The following is a 17758-nucleotide window of genomic DNA, read 5'->3' as shown; positions in this document are numbered from 1 at the left end:
TGCCCTTACATGTTACTTACCTGTTGAAAATCATGCAACTCCCAATTGCCTACTTATTACAATATAAACTCTCTTTATATTATAGTAGCTAAGGCAATCCATAACACCATCTTGTCATCTTCACATAGATGCAATGTTTTCCCAAGTCTTTAACCTTTATTCATGGAGTTCACCATGTTCTGGGATATTCTTCCTCTTCTCCCCATTTCCCCCATCCACAATTTGTATCTGTTGAAATTCTATAAATAATTAAAACATGACTGAAATGTCTTCTTTTATATAAAGCTTCCTTTTTTTTAAGGTTTTTTGCAAGGCAAATGTGGTTAAGTGGCTTGCCCAAGACCATACAGCTAGGTAATTATTAAGTGTCTGAGGCTGGATTTGAACTCAGGTACTCCTGACTCCAGGGCAAAACAATCATTTCCATAATAGCAAAATAAAGACAATTAAACATGAAATTGAAAATCTACCATGTATAACTTATCCCCTCAAAATATACAACAAACTAATCATGTAAATTTCTTTTTTGATGGCTATAATTAGATACAAATAACTATGAAAATATAAAATTATTCTACATATACATCTATTTATAAGTTCTTTCTTTAGATACAGTTAGCATGTTTTTTCATATGTCCTTTATTTTTAATTTGTGAATTTATAATAGTCAAAATGACTTAGTTGCTTAGAATCCTTCTTAAAACAATATTGATGTTACTGTATACAATGTTCTCTTGGTTTGATTCATTTTGATCTTTACCATTTCATGCAAATCTTTCCATGCTTTTTTTGAAGATTATTGAGCTCATCACAAATATGTTTAGAACTTCTTTCTCCTTTCTGCTCTATTGTATTATATTTATCCTAACATCTCTTTCCTCTCTTAAAATCTTCAGAACCAGAGAGGTTTCCTGATCTACATCCCAGGGAGCACTGGGAACAAATTGGAGGATTAGCAGAAGGAACCTCTGTCAGAGTGAACCTACAAAGCCCAGACCCTCAGGGTAGTTCCTGCAGCCAGAGTGGTCAGCTCAGCAGTGGCTGCCACCGGGCAGCCCAGATCCAGGAAACCTAAACAGGCATGGAGCCAGTAAGCAGGAGCCCCCAGGCAACTGAGCCTTAAATTCTCAACCCACCAAAGGTAGGGGAGTAGAGAGAGAGAGACTTCAGAGGTCTGTCCTCTGTACCTGGAACAAGACTCTGGTGTTCTGACCACATTCAGATCCTAATCACAGTCTAGGTCCCCCATAGAACAGACCCCCCCACCCCATGACAGAGGGGTGCACTTGTGATTATTCACAGACCAGGAGGGAAGTTAGAGTTTCACACACTTAGATCCTTGTGGGGGGGTATCCCAATAATACTCAAAAGCTCAGGAAGCACCCCAAAACCAGGAACAGGCTGGAGAAATGAGTAAACAGAGAAAAAAAGAGGAACACCATTGAGAAATACATTGTCTATGATCCCAAGAAGGACCAAAATACTCAATCTGAAGATTAGGAAGTACAAGCTCCTGCATCTAAAGACTCCAAGAAAAATGGAAATTGGGCTCAGGTTATGATAGAGCTCGAAAAAGATTTTGAAAATCAAGTAAGGGAGATAGAAGAAAAATTGGGAAAAGAAATAAGAGAGATGCAGGAAAAACATGAAAATGAAGTGAGCAACTAAGTTAAGGAGATCCAAAAAAATGCTGAAGAAAATAACATGTTAAAAACCAGCATATGGGCAGCTAGGTGGTGTAGTGGATAAAGCACCGGCCCTGGAGTCAGGAGTACCTGGGTTCAAATCTGGTCTCAAACACTTAATAATTACCTAGCTGTGTGGCCTTGGGCAAGCCACTTAACCCCATTTGCCTTACAAAAACCTAAAAAAAAAAACCCAGCATAGGTCAAATGGATAAAACAGTTCAAAAAGTCATTGAGGAGAAGAATGCTTTAAAAAGCAGAAATGGGCAGATGGAAAAAGAGATAAGAAAGCTCTCTGAAGAAAACAAATCCTTCAGATGTAGAATGTAGCTAAAGGAAGCTGATGACTTTATGAGAAGTCCAGACACAATACTTCAACACCAAAAGAATGAAAAATTAGAAGAAAATGTGAAACATCTCATTGAAAAAACAACTGATCTGAAAGATAATTTAAAAATTATTGGGATACCTGAAAGTCATGATCAGGAAAAGAGCCTTGACCTCATTTTTAAAGAATTTCTACAGGAAAATTGCCCAGATATCCTCGAAGCAGAAGGCAAAATAGAAATTGAGAGAATCCATAGATTTCCCCCAGAAAGAGATCCAACCTCCCCCACCCCTGGAATATTAAAGCCAAATTCCAGAACTCCCAGGTCAAAGAGAAAATATTACAAGCAGCCAAAAGAACATAATTCAAATATTGTGGAGCTGCAGTCAGGATCACACAGGACTTAGCAGCAACTACATTAAGGGTTCATAGGGCTTGGAATATAATATTCTAGAAGGTAAAAGAGCTTGGAATGCAACCAGGAATCAACTACCCAGCAAAACTAAACATCCTCTTCCAGGGGAAAAGATGGATTTTCAATGAACCAGGGGAATTTGAATTGTTCTGGTTGAAACAACCAGAGCTGAACAGAAAGTTTGACCTTTAAATACAGTTCTCAGGTGAAGCACAGAGAGTAGAGGAGAAGGGTAAAATATGAGGGACTTAATGATGATGAACTGCATGTATCCCTGCATAGAAAAATGATACTGATAATATGCATATAAAACTTCTCATTTAATAGAGTAGGTAGATGGAACTTTTATAGATGAAGCACAGGAGAGAGCTGAATTTGAAGATATAATATATTGTAAAAATGGAGTCAATGGCTAAAAGGGAAATGTAATGGGAGTAAGAGAAAGGAGAGGTAGAATAGGCTAAGATATTTCATGCAATAAGATTTTTTTTTATTGCAATGAGCTATTGCAATGATATGGAAGGGGGAAGGTGAGGGGGAATGAAGGAACCTTCACTCTCATCAGAGGTGGCTTGGAGAGGAAACAGCACATACACTCAAAGGGGTATAAATATCTAGAGTAAAACGGAGAGAAAGGGGACGGGGGAAGGGTGGGGATGTGAGTGATGGAGGAGAGGGTGGACTGTGGGGGAGAGTGGTCAAATATAATACATTTTCCTTTTTACTTCTTGCAAGGGGCTGGGATTGGGTGACCTGTCCAGGACCACAGGGCTGGGTGGTTGCTGGGCCTTAGGAGTAGTATGTGGGCTCAGGGCCTCTTGGCCCCAGGGCTGGTGATCAGTCTGCTTTGCCACTCAGCTACCCTACAGTACATTTAAGAAGAGGGACAGAGTGAAAGGAGAGAGAGAACATAGTATATCATAGTGGGGAGGTATGAATGGAGAGAATTATAATCAGCAATGGCAACAGTGGAAAAATATGGAAGTAGCTTTTGTGATGGCCTTATCATAAAGAATGGGATCCACCCGAGACAGAACTGGTGGTATTGGAACACAGACTGAAACACATTTTTTTCTCTTTCCTTTACTTTATTTCTCATGAGGGTCTATATTCTTTGTGGGGAGGGGATATTATGTTTACTCTTAAACAAGAATATATTAGTAATAAAAAAACATCATTTGTACAAAAATAAATATAAATTAGTTAATTAAAAAATAAAATAAAATGCTTTCTGGAAAAATGTCTTCAGAACCAGTCTACCTTATGGTCTTCTTTTTATTTATTTATTTATTTACATTTATTTGATATTTTATTTTCCCCAGTCACATGCAAAAAACAATTAACTTTCATTTTTTAAAACTTTGAGCTCCAAATTCTCTCCCTTCCTCGCATCCTATCTCCCTCATGGAGAAAGCAGACAATTTGATATAGCTTATAAATGTGTATACATACAAAACATTTTCATTATAGTCACATTATGAAAGAAAACATAGACCCTTCTCCAATAAAAGAAACCTTAAGAAAAATAAAGTTGAAAAAAAGTTTGCTTTACTATATTTGGACACCATCAACTCCTTTTCTGGGAATAAATAGTATTCTTCATCATAAGACCTTCAGAGTTGATTTGTATCACACTGTTGCTGAGAAAAGCTAAGTCATTCAGGGATGATCATCCTAATATATTTCTGATACTTTGTACATAGTAGATTTCATTTTGTAATACCTCATGTAATTCTTTGCAGGTTTTGCTGAGAGCATCCTGCTCATCATTTTTTTATAGCATAATAGCATTCCATCATAATCCCATACCATGATTTGTTCAGCCTTTCCCTGATGGGCATCACCTCAATTTCCAATTCCTTGCCAACAGAAAAAAACTGCCATAATTATTCTTGTACACATAAGTCCTTTTCAGTTTTATTTTTCATCTCTTTTGGGATACAAACCTAGTAATCACATTGCTAAGTGAAAGGATATGCATGGCTTTATAGCCTTTTGGACATAGTTCTAAATTGTTCTACAGAATGGTTGAAATCAGTTTACAACTCCACCAACAGTGCATTGATATCTCATTTTTCCTACATCCCCTTCAACACTGTCATTTTCCTTTTCTGTTCTATTAGTTAGTATAATAGGTATAAGATAATACCTCAGAATTTCTTCAATTTGCATTTCTCTAATAAATAATGAGTTAGAATATTTTTAAAAATATGTCTATAGGGGCGGCTAGGTGGCACAGTGGATAGAACACTAGCCCTGGAGTCAGGAGTACCTGAGTTCAAATCCGGCCTCAGACACTTAATAATTACTTAGCTGTGTGGTCTTGGGCAAGCTACTTAACCCCATTGCCTTGCAAAAAATAAAACACCTAAAAAATAAAAATAAAAATAGATAGCATTGATAACATGATCTGAAAATTATTCACATTTTTGATCATTTATTAATTGGTGAATGTCTCTTATTTTTATACATTTGACTTAATTCTCTATATATTTGAGAAATGAGGCCTTTATCAGAGAAACTTGCTTCAAAATTTTTTTAGTTATTACTCTATCCTACTCTCCCACCTGTTTGTTCTATTCTCTATTTTCATCTTGTCCCTCCTCAAAAGTGTTTTGCTTCTGACTATCCCCTTGCACACTCTGCCCTACCTCCTATCACCCTACTCTATTTTATTATCTCCTCCTCCTACTTTTCTGTAGCATAAGATAGATTTCCATCCCAATTGAGTGTTTATTATTCATTTTTTGAGCCAATTCCTATGAGAATAAAGTTCACTAACTCATCCTTACCTCCCTCCCCCTCTTTCCTCGAATAGAAAAGCTTTTTCCTGCCTCTTTTATGTGGAATAATTCACCTCATTCTACCTTTCCCTTTCCCTTTCTCCCAGTACATTTCTCTTACTCCTTAATTTTATTTTTTTTGGATATCATCCCTTCATATTAAATTCTTATATTTATGCCCTCTGTCTATATTTACTCCTTCTAACTACCCAAATAATGAGAAAGTTTATGAGTTACAAGACTGGGGTAAGACCTTTATCAAACAAATTTGTTTCAAATTTTTTTTCACAGGTTTCAATTCCTAATGGAATTCCCTTCCAACATATTCTCCTTGCCTCCATAACTAATCTCTATCTCCTTATACCCTGTTCCTTCTAGTGTTTTCCTTCCGACCAGCCCCTCTGCCAATCTACCCTCCCTTTTATCACTCATTCCACCCCTTATTTTATCCCCTTCATTTCTGACTTTCCTGTAGGGTGAGATCAATTTCTTTATCTAATTAATTATGTATGTTTTTCCCTCTTTGAGCCAGTTCTGCTGAGATTAAGGTTCATGGGTCCCCCCTCACTTCCCCATTCTTTCACTGCATTACAAAAGTTTTTTCTTGCCTCTTTCATGTGAAATACTTTACATCATTCTACTTCCCTTTTTCCCTTTCTCTCAGTTCATTTCTTTCTCATCCCTTAATTTTATTTTTTAAAGATATCATCCCTTCATATACATATCACACCTGTGTTCTTTGTCTATACATATTCCTAATGACTTGATAATGAAAAAGTTTATATGCGTTATCAAGACATCTTCCTATGTAGGAATATTAACAGTTCAACATCATTAAGTCTTTCATGGTTTTCCTTTCCCTTTTATGTTTTTATGCTTCACTTGAGTCTGATATTTGAAAATCAAATTTTCTGTTCAACTCTGGTCTTTTCATCAGGAAAGTTTGAAAGTTCCTCCTTTCATTGAACATCTTTTCCCCCTGGAAGAATATGCTCAGTTTTGTAGACTGATTCTTGGTGGTAACTGAAGCTCTTTTGCATTCTGGAATATCATATTTCAAATCCTTTTTTACTATTGTAATATTTTCTCCTTGACCTGGAAGCTCTGGAATTTGGTTATAATATTCCTGGGAGTTTTAATTTTGGGATCTCTTTCAGGAGGTGATCAGTATATTCTTTCAATTTCTCTTTTGCCCTCTAGTTCTAGAATACCAAGGCAGTTTTCCTTGATAATTTCTTGAAAGATGACATCTAGGCTCTTTTTTTATTTTGATGATGGCTTTCAGATAGTTCAATAATTTTAAATTATTTCTCCTGGATCATTTTCCATGTCACTAGTTTTTCCCATGGGATATTTCACATTGTCTTCTATTTTTTAAGTTTAAGCTTTGTTTTATTGTTTCTTGGTTTTTCTTAAAATCATTGCCTTCCATTTGCTGAATTAATTTTGAAGGAATTCTTTTCTTCAATGAATTTACTGCCTCTTTTTCCATTTGGAAAATCCCGATTTTTTAATGTATTCTTCTCCTGATTGACTTTTTGAACTCTTTTACTATTGGCCTAGTCTGATTTTCAGTGTTATTTTCTTTGCTTTATTTGGTCTTTTACCAAGCTGTTGTCTCATTTTTCATGATTTTCTTGCATGATCTCATTTTGTTTTTAATCTCTTCCAAGGTTTGAGATCAATACATATTTTTCTTAGAGGTTTTGGATGTAGGATCTTTGACTATTTTATCTTCTGGGTGTGTGTTTTGATCTTCCTTGTCACCATAGTAACTTCCTAGGGTCAGAATTATTTTTTTCTGTTTCCTCATTTCCCCAGCCTATGGCTTGATTCTAACTCTTTGTTAAAGTAGTGCTCTGCTTCCAGGGTGAAGGTCTTAAGCTTCTGGGGTTTTATGCAACTGTTTTCAGAGATATTTCTAGGGACCTGAAAATTCTCAGTTCTTCCAAGGAAGTATGCTCCAAGAAGATGTATTTACTACTTTCCTGGCCTGTGTTCTGGTCTTTGAGTGACCATAAACATTCTTTTCTGCCTTGCAACTGTGCTTTAGGAATTTTCCTGCAGAAACAAGCTCTGATGGGCTACTGATCCTTCTTCCCCTGAACAGCAACCCAGGACTGGGACTTGAATCCTAGTATGGGCAAAACAACAGGGTCCTGCCTCAGGGTTAGAAAAGAGATCCCTGTAATCTCCTTCTGACCCCTTTACCCTCTGTGGACTGAGAACTCTGGAAGCAGTTGCTGCTGCTGACTCCCTGGCTAAGGCCAGGGCTGCATGGTGCTGTGCTGCATGGTGCTGTGCTGTGCTGCATGGTCCTCCTCTCTCATCCTGGTGCAACAGACCTTTTCCACCAACATTTAAGTTATTGGTCTGGGAAATTGTTTCACTCCATTTTTTTGTGGATTCTGCCATGTTGGAATTTGTTTATTTAAAGGTATTTGTGGGTGTTTGGGGGAGAGCTCTGGAGAATTTCTACCTTTATTCTACCATCTTGGCTCTGCCTCCCCTCTTTTTAAAAATTTAACTCCCTTAATATCTTTTATAGTCATAAAGATTGTGTTGAAAGATTTCTGGGGGCAGAGAGAAGCTAGGAACTTGCTGAACTTTTTCTGGAAAGAAATGAAAACTCTAGGTGGGAGAGCTGGAAAGTCAGTCTTAATCACAGGGCAGTTCTCCAAGCCACTGGTATGGCAGGCTAGCAGTGAGGGTTCTGACTTCAACTTTGAAGACAAAGGTCAAGACCCAGGAATGCTGGGGCAACAGGAAGGGCTGGGTTGGGTTACTCTAATGCAGGGAACAAACCACTAGCACCTGAAACAGGAGCAGTAAGCCATGGACCAGATCCCCAGACAGAGAGTGGGTACAAATTGATCAAGATGTAATAGTACTTTAACTCATGAGGGTTGTCTAGAGGGAGGATACTCCAGACAGAGGTTATGGTTATAAATTGATTATGATGTGATGATGTTTATTGTTCTTGAGAATTATACTTCTATCAGGACAGTTGAAAGGAGTATACTTTGACAGTGAGAACAATAAAGTATAAAACAATTAAAACTCGAAAAAATATTTTGCTAGGAGAAGAAGATGGAGGCAATAGAGGATAATTAGCACCACATGAAAAGGTGCAAAGGACCTATTATTGTAGAGAGAAAGTGGGAGAGTTTAAGCACTGAGTAAACTATGCTCTCAACAGATTTGGCTCAAAGAAGAAATCAGATATATTTTAGAAATTTACCCTACCCTATAGGGAAGTAGGAAGAAACTGGGGTAAGGACATGTGATCCTGCCAGCAATGAAAAGCAAAACATTGCTGAGGAGGGATAAGGGGAAAGGAGAAAGAAAAGTGCAGCTAGGGGAAGATAGAATGGAGAGCAAGAAAACAGTTTTTGTACAAATATAATCAATGAAACTAAGATTAGAAGGAATGCAGACAGTTGGGAAACAATTTTCACAGTTAGTGTATCCTGTAAGAAATAATAAACAAATGAACTTTGGGAAAGCTTGGAAAGACTTGCATGAACTAATACTGAGTGAAGTGAGTAAAATCAAGAGAACATTGTATACATTAACAGCAACATTGTGAGATGATCAATTATGATGGATGTAGCTCCTCTCAGCAGTTCAGTGATCAAGGGCAATCCTGAGAGACCTAGTATGGACAATGTCATCCACATCCAGAGGAAAAAACTGTGGAGTCTGAATGCAGAGCAAAGCATACGATATTCATTTTTTAAAACTTCTTTTATGTTTTTTCTTGCTCATTTTTTCCCCTTTAGTTCTGAATTATCATAGAATTATATTCAGCTTTGCTAGATAAATTATTCTTGGCTTCATTTTGGATGTGAGATTACTGGAATTCCTTATTTCCCATTCAGGAGGGAAATAGTCAACTTTTTCTATAATTTACTTACCCTTTAACTCTAATACAGAGGGGCAGTTTAATATTCATTTCTTGAAATAGTGTCCAAATTTTTCTCCAGAGTGTCTAGTGATTCTTAAATTATCTCTTTGACCTGTTTTCCAGGTCAGAGACTTTTGAAGTCAGATAACTTAACTATTCTTTTTTTTTTTTGCAAGGCAATGGTGACTTGCACATGGCCACACAACTAAGTAATTATATATTTATTTATGTTTTAGGTTTTTTTTGCAAGGTAAATGGGGTTAAGTAGCTTGCCCAAGGCCACACAGCTAGACAATTTTTAAGTGTCTGAGACCGGATTTGAACCCAGGTACTCCTAACTCCAGGGCCAGTGCTTTATCCAATACACCACCTAGCTACCCTGACAACTAAGTAATTATTAAATGTCCGAGGCTGGATTTGAACTCAGGTTCATTCTGCCTCCAGGGCCATTGCTCTATCCACTGCACCACACCTAGATGCCCTATTAACTTAGCTTTCTTATACTTTTTTCAATCTTATGATTTTGTTTTGATTATTTCTAATTTCCTCATGGAGTCAATGTGTCAATGTTTCCTGTTCATTCTAATTCTGATTTTCAGAGAGTTCATTTCTTGGGAAAAATTTGCCATTTTCTCTTCTACACCACTCATTCTCCTTTCAGTTTTTTCCTGAAGAACTTTTATTTCATATTTTAATCTCTTGCTTCATTTTTCTTGGTACATTTTCTTGTGAAATATGTGGAAAATTCTTTTTTTTTTTGGTTTAAGTTCCATTAAATTAGAGATACTCTCTCTTTTGGTTGCTATTTGTGGAGTTTGGTGGCACAGTGAAAAAAATGTCAGGCTTTGAGTTAGGAAGATTCATCTTCTTGAGTTCAAATCTGGGCTCAGATATTTACTAGCTGTGTGCAATCCTGGGCAAATCTCTTCATTCTGCTTGCCTCAGTTTCCTCATTTGTAAAATGAACTGAAAAGGGAAATGACAAATCACTCTGGTATCTTTGCCAGGAAAACCCAAAATGGAAACATAAAGACTCAGACATGACTGAAAAGTGACTGGACAACAAACTTGAATCTACTTTAAAAATTGTTGGCCTTTAAAATTAATTATTTAATTGATCAATCAATAAATAATTATGTACATTCTGGATATCAGCAAATAGAAAGCAATCCCTGAGGGAAGTATTAAAAGTTGGGAGGGTCAGGAAAGGTCTTTTGCAGAAAGCAGAATTGCAACTGAATCTTGAGGGAAGTCAGCAAGCACAGGAGCAGAGTTGATGGGGGAAAGCATTCTGGATATGGGAAAGGCATCAAGTTGTAAGTTGGAGTATTGCGTGCAAGAACAAGAAAGACAGGGTCCATTTATGAAAAGGGTTAAAGTGTAAAAAGGTTGGAAAGATTATGAAGAATTTAAAAAGTCAGATAAAGAATTTTTTATTTGATCTTAGAGGTAATAGGGAGCTACTGGAATTTATTGAATAGAGTGGTGGCACAATTAGCCCTGCATTTAAGGAAGATCAGTTTACCAGTTAAGTAGAGACTTGAGGTAGAGAGATAAACTAGCTTTTATTTTCATTTAATTTTTTATATATATTTTATTTTAATAATCAAGGACTAGGATGGTGACAGTGTCAGAGGAGAGAAGGATGAATACAGGAGAGATGTTATGAAGGAAAATGGAGAGTAATTTACAAATTACTAATTCTTAAGAATAGAATAGAAAGATGTGGGCTAAATGATATTACTATTAGATAGATTCAGAGCTGATTGATAGCTAACCCCCAAAAGTAGTCATTAATCAATTGACAGCAAATTCCAAGGAGGTTTCCAGTGGAATAACAGAATATATATATCTGGAATTGTGTCATTTAAAATTTTTATCAATGGCTCAATTGAAGGCATGAATAGCATGCATATTAATTTGCAGATGACATGAAGCTAGAATAGTGACTATGGTGAAAAACAACCAGGATTCAAAAATAGCTTAACAGTCTGAAATGATGAAATGAATAATGTCTGCAATATGGTGGTGACTGTGCAAGCAGAGAGAAGGTATTTATTTAGATTTAAATAGATTTAGGTAGATTTAACAAAAAATTTTAAAGCATCTACTATGTGTCTGACACTCTGCTAAATGCTTTGTAAATATCTCATTTGATTCTCACAATCTATAAAGGTAGTTTCTATGATCATCTCATTTTATAGATGAAGAAATTTAGACAAATAGAGGTTAAGTGATTTGCCAAGGATACACACATAGTAAATATCTGAGGCCAGATCTGAACTCATTTCTTTCTGAAATCATTTCTTCCTGATTTCAGGTCCCAAGCTCTATCCATTCTATCAAGCATTTGTATCAAAATGGATATGCTGTGAAGGTAGATATAGACTTGGGAAAGGATTGGTTATGTGGAGATTTTATAAGACAGGGTATCAAGAACAACAATAAGGTTGTGAAGGTGACTGAGAGGAGGATGGTGGCTTAACAGTTAAAGGAAGATGGGGGGGCAGCTAGATGGTGCAGTGGATAGAGCACTGGCCCTGGGGTCAGGAGGACCTGAGTTCAAATCCAGCTCAGGAACATAATAATTACCTAGCTGTATGACCTTGGGCAAGTTACTTAATCCCACTGCCTTGTAAAAAAAAATTAAAAAAAAAGGAAGATGGGAGGGGGAGCATCTTATACTTGAAAATTTACTCAGGTCACCTGGATCACAATTCTATTCTTAAGACCTGTATGTCTACCCTAATCTTTTGATTTGTGCCTCCACCTACTTTATAGAAAAATTTGGTTAATCTAAAGTTAAGTTTCATTAATTTAAACTCCCATTTCCTGCAGATTAATCTTATCATTTGAGGACAACTTTCATCACCTGATCTCATCTCCCAATGATGTATTGGGGAGGCACTGAAATGACACCCATCCCATTTCTTCATTAAATCTTCTAGCTTGCTCTGTTATCTGGTTAATCATTATAAAGAGGCCATTATTCTTAGCTTGGGGTCTTTGACTACTGAGGAGTCATGGACACAATTTATTGCCTACGCTCATCTAGCAGAAAATGATCAATGAATACTTTCTAACTTTGGCTAGATGGCACAGTGGATAGAGTTTCAAACCTGGAGCCCAAAAGACATCATCTAGACTCAAACACTTACTTAGCTGTGTTTCCTTAAGCAAGTCACTTAATCCTGTTTACCTCAGTTTTCTCAGCTATATAATGAACTGGAGAAGGAAATGGCAATCCACTCCAGTATCTTTTCTGGGAAAACCCCAAGTAAGGTAATGAACTGAAAATGAATGAATAACAAAACCTAGCTAATAAACTGATTGGGCTTGGATCATCACTGCCTCAGTGTATCTTTATTTCCATTGAGGTTTCTTGCATAGCTATCTGACCTCCACCTCTTGGGATTAGGTTCCTAGATCACTGAAGTTGAGAGCTCTCTGTGGGGTCCCAGGAAAGAGCTCTTAGGGACTTGAGTCCCTAAACAACTGGACTGTCACTGTCTGAGATCTGTCACATCTTTCTAGTCTCTGCTGATCTGAGTTTGCATGCTCTTCACCCTTACCCTGGTGATTTCTGAGGGATAGGTCTTATTTTTAGTGTCTCCAGAGCCTTGCAGACTACATGTGTACTGGTACTGGCCTTGGTGGCACCCCTTTTCTTTATATTTAGGTTTATTTATTTTATATTATTACAATAATCTTGTTATGAGAGTAAACATAAACATTCCTCCCCCCAAGAAGATGAGAAATCTCAAGAATAGTGAGAGAAAAAGAATGTACTTCAGTCTGTGTTCAGATTCCAGGCTCTGTCTCTGGGATGTGTTTATCATAAGTCCATCAAAGAAGTTACTTCATTATTTTTCCCACAGTTGCTATTACTAGTTTTATTTCCCTTCACTCTATTCCTTCCCACTCCCAGTTATTCTTTTCTATCTCTCCTTTCAACCTGTCCCTGTTCAGAAATATGTTGTATCTGAGTACCCTCTCCCATGATCTTCCCTCTCTTCTATTACCTATTCCCCCCTTCCCCCCCATTCCCCCTTATCCCATCCCTCATTTTTCTCTAGGGTAGTTAGATTTCTATTCCATATTAAGTATGTATGTTATTTCCTCTCTGAGCCATTTCTGATGAGAATGAAGGTTCACTCATTCCTCGCTCACCTCCCCTAGTTCCAATTCATTGACAAAGCTTTTTCTTGACTCTTAGGTGAAATATCTTAGCCCCTTCTTCCTCTCCTTTCTCTTCCTCCCAGTACTTCCCTTTATCATCCATTGACTCCATCTTTTTACTATATTATACAATTATATTCAGCTCCTTCCTATGGCACCCTTTTTCTTACTGTAACTTGCTGTAACATATAATTGAATTTTTAAAATCATTATTCATTTTGGGGTGAACTTCAAGTTTTTGCTGGAGTAGGTGGAATAGAGGGATGGGTAGTTTGCCTCTCTTTTTGGAAGCCATTCTGACTAGAAGACATATTTTATTTGTTCTGAGTTATTTAGGTGATTTAGTGGATAGAGTGTTGGACTGAGAATTAGTAAGAACTGTATTCAAATCTAGCCAGAGATTATTGTGACAATGGGCAAGTCATTTAACCTTTGCCTATCTCAGTTTCCTTGTACTAACTGGGGAGAAAATAATAGCACTCACCTCCCAAGGCTGTGAGGATAAAATAAGATAATATATATAAAGTGATTTTCAAATGTAAAGTATTATATAAATGTTAACTATTATTTTCAGCAACTATGTGGTGCAGGGGATAGAATATCTGGCCTGGAGTCAGGGAAAACTCATTTGACTAATATTCCAACTATCATCAATTTGAATCATCATCTGAATTCAAATCTAGCCTCAAGACATTAGCTATGTTATCTTGGGTAAGTCACATAACCTTGTTGGCCTCATTTTTTCATCTGTAAAATGAATTAGAGAAGGAAATGGCAAACCACTCCTGTGTCTTTGCCAAGAAAACCCCAAGTCAGTCCACAGAAGCACCTGAACAATAATAAATTTTTATTTATGCTGGGATGCTAATTACTTGTATGTAAAATCTCTTCAAGGTTTATGGGATAGGGATTATGTGTTCCCCAGGCTTAACCTATTGCTCTGCATATAATAGGAACTTAATATGTAGGAAAACAGTGAGAGAGATTGACTCCCTATCAGCTCTAAGGATGAGGGAATGGGAAAGGAGGAAAATTCATTTTTGATTAAATTTCTACCCCTTCAGTAGGCAAGAGGGTTAAGGTGTAAACTAAGTTCATTTTCATTGTCATTTGGTCAAAAAAGTATGTGTTTGTTAAGTTCATTATTATTGTTATATTGTCAAATAAATTTGCTCTTCCATGAAACCTTTCCTCGTCTTTCAATGTGGATTGCTTTGAATTCTGTAATAATCTTGATTTATAATAATGATTCCTCTCCTACCATCCCAAGAAAATGTCATATTTATTTTTACCTCAGAGAGAAGGATACAGAGTTCAGAGCGAGCCTTACATTGGATCCAAGCTGCTAGAGAAAACAGAATTTACATAAAGCAATCCAGGAAGTTTCCAAGGCAACATTGGCTTCTTATGACATCTTAAGAGAGGTCACAATTGTGGCAGGCATATCAGTATTACTGGTTAAACCTTGAGAGGCCCTTTTTTAGTTAGGATGTGAACATCATGGCTTCACCTTTGGATTCCAAAGCAGATTCGACTCAAGAGTTCTTAAAAAAACAATACTTTTATTGGTTTCTCATCCTTTGGCAACAGCACACTCATATGCAGCTTATTGATTTGGCTGAATCCTTCATTCAGGAGCTTGGTAAGTAGCCTAGTCCTCAGGGACTATCTCTCTATGCAAGACACATGTGTAAGCCTTATTGTAGTTAGGAGACTATTTGATTAGATCCCTCCTTTTCCTTTGACCTCTATAGTTGTACCTTATGATCAGGAGAAAGAGAAAAGAGTTCTCTTTCACAGCTGGGTCATCTCTTTGTTGTTGACTTAGTGGACATTCACAAACTGAGTATTAACTTATTTTTCTAAGATTTTCTTTTAAAAAGACTCAGATAAAGTAGAAGGTCAAAAGTATAAAAGAATTATGGTGTCTTGGGCATTAGGGCTAATAAAATTTAAAAAACAATTGATTTTGTTACATTTAAAATAATATACATATATATTTTTAGAGTTGTAATTTAGAATCTTTAATGCTAGGGTACATTTAAAATATTTTTAAGCAAAAGGATCCTGAGAAAAATAATTTTACAATATGCAGTGATGTCTACTATAGGGATAGTAATGGAAGTAAATTTGGAAAAAGAATGAATTTGGTGAGAGAGCGAGGAAAGAATAATCCCATGGAGAATTTGAAGTGGTGAAAAGGGAATAATCCCTAAGATTATCAAGGAATTTGAGATGACCATTTTCATCCAAAACTTTTTGTTTCAAGTTTAGGAGATAATTGCATTACATAGAAAGGGAGGTGAAACTTGGTTACTTAAGGAAAAAATTGTAGTTTAGGAGATGTTCAACTTTAGGAAAGAAAAAGAGATAGAATCAGGACTTCTAATGAGAAGAAAGCAAGCTGTCAGAAGGTGAATAAAAAAGACTATCATTCTCAAGTGTTTTGAAAGCAAAAGAAAAATGTGTTTTTTTAAATTTTGCTTTTTAAAGAGAAAAGTTTATGGAAATTTTGAATGAATTTTAATTCAGCACATTACTATCTTCAGAAGAAAAAGAATATGGAAGTGGTTTTTCATTTAAAGAAGATCATTGAGTATCTTGAGAAAAGGTGAATAACTGCGTAGGAGGACAGGGAGATGAGTAGCAAGTTTATTAAGGCTATAAAAGGAGATATGGTGGAAGTACTTAAGAGAGGAGAAAACTGCTACACGGAGAAGCAGTGGTAGGTAACCACTGATGTGATATTTGTCTCAAATTATAATAAGGAAAGAAATTAACAGGATAAAATACTGTATTGTATCATCAGGCATCTAGGCGGTATAGTGGGTATAGCCCTGGTTCTGGAGTAAGGAAGACCTGAATTCAAATCCAGCTTCATATTTTTCCTAACTCTTTAGGCAAGTCAATTAACTCCTGCCTAACTCAATTTGCCCATCTTTAAAATAGGATCCAAATAGTAGCTTCATCAAGGGTTGTTATGAAACTCAAATGATATAATATCTGGAAAATGATTTGCTCAGTGCCTAGCAAAAGGTAGTTGCTTACTAAATATTTGTTTCTTTCCTCAATGTGTTTTAGAATAAATATGTCTTCACTCAGAAGTTAAGGATAAGAAGAGTGTAGATGATTATTTAAAAAAACATTTGAAGAATATGAATTCAAAATAGGAAATAAATGGCTCCTGGGGAGGGAGGGTAATTTGTTTCAGGATGGCAAAAGAATATGACTATGGTTTCATAGAAGATAGCTAGAAAAATACTTCCAAATTATAGACTTGGCATTTTGAAATTACTAGAATGAAGTGTGAATAAGGTAATTGTCTTGTGAATATGATCTTTCAGAAGATAGGAAGGCTTTGGACTGAAGGGAAGGGTTGGCAACAAGTATATTTTTCCAGTATAGATGATTTGATTCACAGTTTTTATGAAAGGAAAGCAATGCCACTCTGAAAAAGTTCAAAATTGGATTCAGAATATGAAAATGCAGAGTTTCTTCAAAGGACAGCTTTATTACTTTTTATTTTTTATAAGTGTTTCCTTTAGCAAGGAGGTAGAGAGGGCAATTTGATCCTTTAGATCTTAAACTTTTAACATTTTTTGTTATGGACCCCTATGTCAGTCCAGTACTGTCCATGGACCTCTTCTCACTATGATGTTTTAAAATTCATAAAATGCATGGGGTTACACAGAATACCAATTACATTGAAACCTAGTTATCAAATATTTTTTCAAAAAAGTTTACAGAACCTAGGTTAAAAACTCTTTAGAAAAAGAAGAAAACTGCTACATGAAGAAGCAGCAGTAGGTGGTTAATTTTGAATTTTTGAATTCCAAGTTAAGCTAAAGGTTTAAGAAACACTTTACTTAGGAAAGGCATAATTTAAAAATTTAAGATGAAAATCAAATTTTGAATATCACTTTTTTAAAACTTTATAGAAAAAATGATTCTTCTAATGGAAATAATATGACATGACATGGAATCTCATTGTTATTTTCAGGAGATTTTAAAATTTATCTACTACATTCTCCTCAGTGACTTCTTCCAACAGTTTTCACCCAGTGTTTTTGTCATATGTTCCTCTGCATGTATCTCAACTTCATAATCCAATTGTCTGGAATATAAATCACCAAAAGTGAAACTTTCTTTTATTAATCCTTGTGAGAACTAAGGAAGACTAATGAGGACGAATGAGGACAGTGTTGTGTGGAGGAGGAAAATTCATTTCCCACTGTGTTGTATAAAGGCAAATTTGTTTGTAAGGGAGAGTAGGAAAAAATAGAATCATCTAATTACCCAATTTATGTTGAAAGCTAACAGCAATGAGCTAACTCAGATGCAGATTTCTGTTTCAAAAGGAAATTCATGCACACAAACTAGAATAGTTTTTCCTTGTAACAGAGTTGAAATTTTTAGTCAGAAAAAAATGTCCTGGGTTTATTGTTGACTGACAAACATTTC

The 17758-nt window shown here is 36.1% G+C and overlaps 1 long non-coding RNA gene across 1 annotated transcript in view; it reads right to left on the bottom strand.

Annotated features, from left to right (window-relative positions):
* The window catches only part of LOC141523649 (uncharacterized), an 81208-nt gene extending 66562 nt beyond the window's left edge, over positions 1–14646 (bottom strand). Inside the window, exon 1 of the long non-coding RNA XR_012478544.1 lies at positions 14590–14646. This is a non-coding gene — a long non-coding RNA (uncharacterized LOC141523649). The remainder of the gene's footprint in view (positions 1–14589) is intronic.
* Between the last annotated feature and the right edge of the window lie 3112 nt (positions 14647–17758).

Source organism: Macrotis lagotis, chromosome 1 (assembly GCF_037893015.1).
Source record: "Macrotis lagotis isolate mMagLag1 chromosome 1, bilby.v1.9.chrom.fasta, whole genome shotgun sequence".
Classification (NCBI taxonomy): domain Eukaryota; kingdom Metazoa; phylum Chordata; class Mammalia; order Peramelemorphia; family Peramelidae; genus Macrotis; species Macrotis lagotis.
Note: the sequence above shows the minus strand (reverse complement) of the source record. Positions and strands in the feature narration are given on the sequence as shown.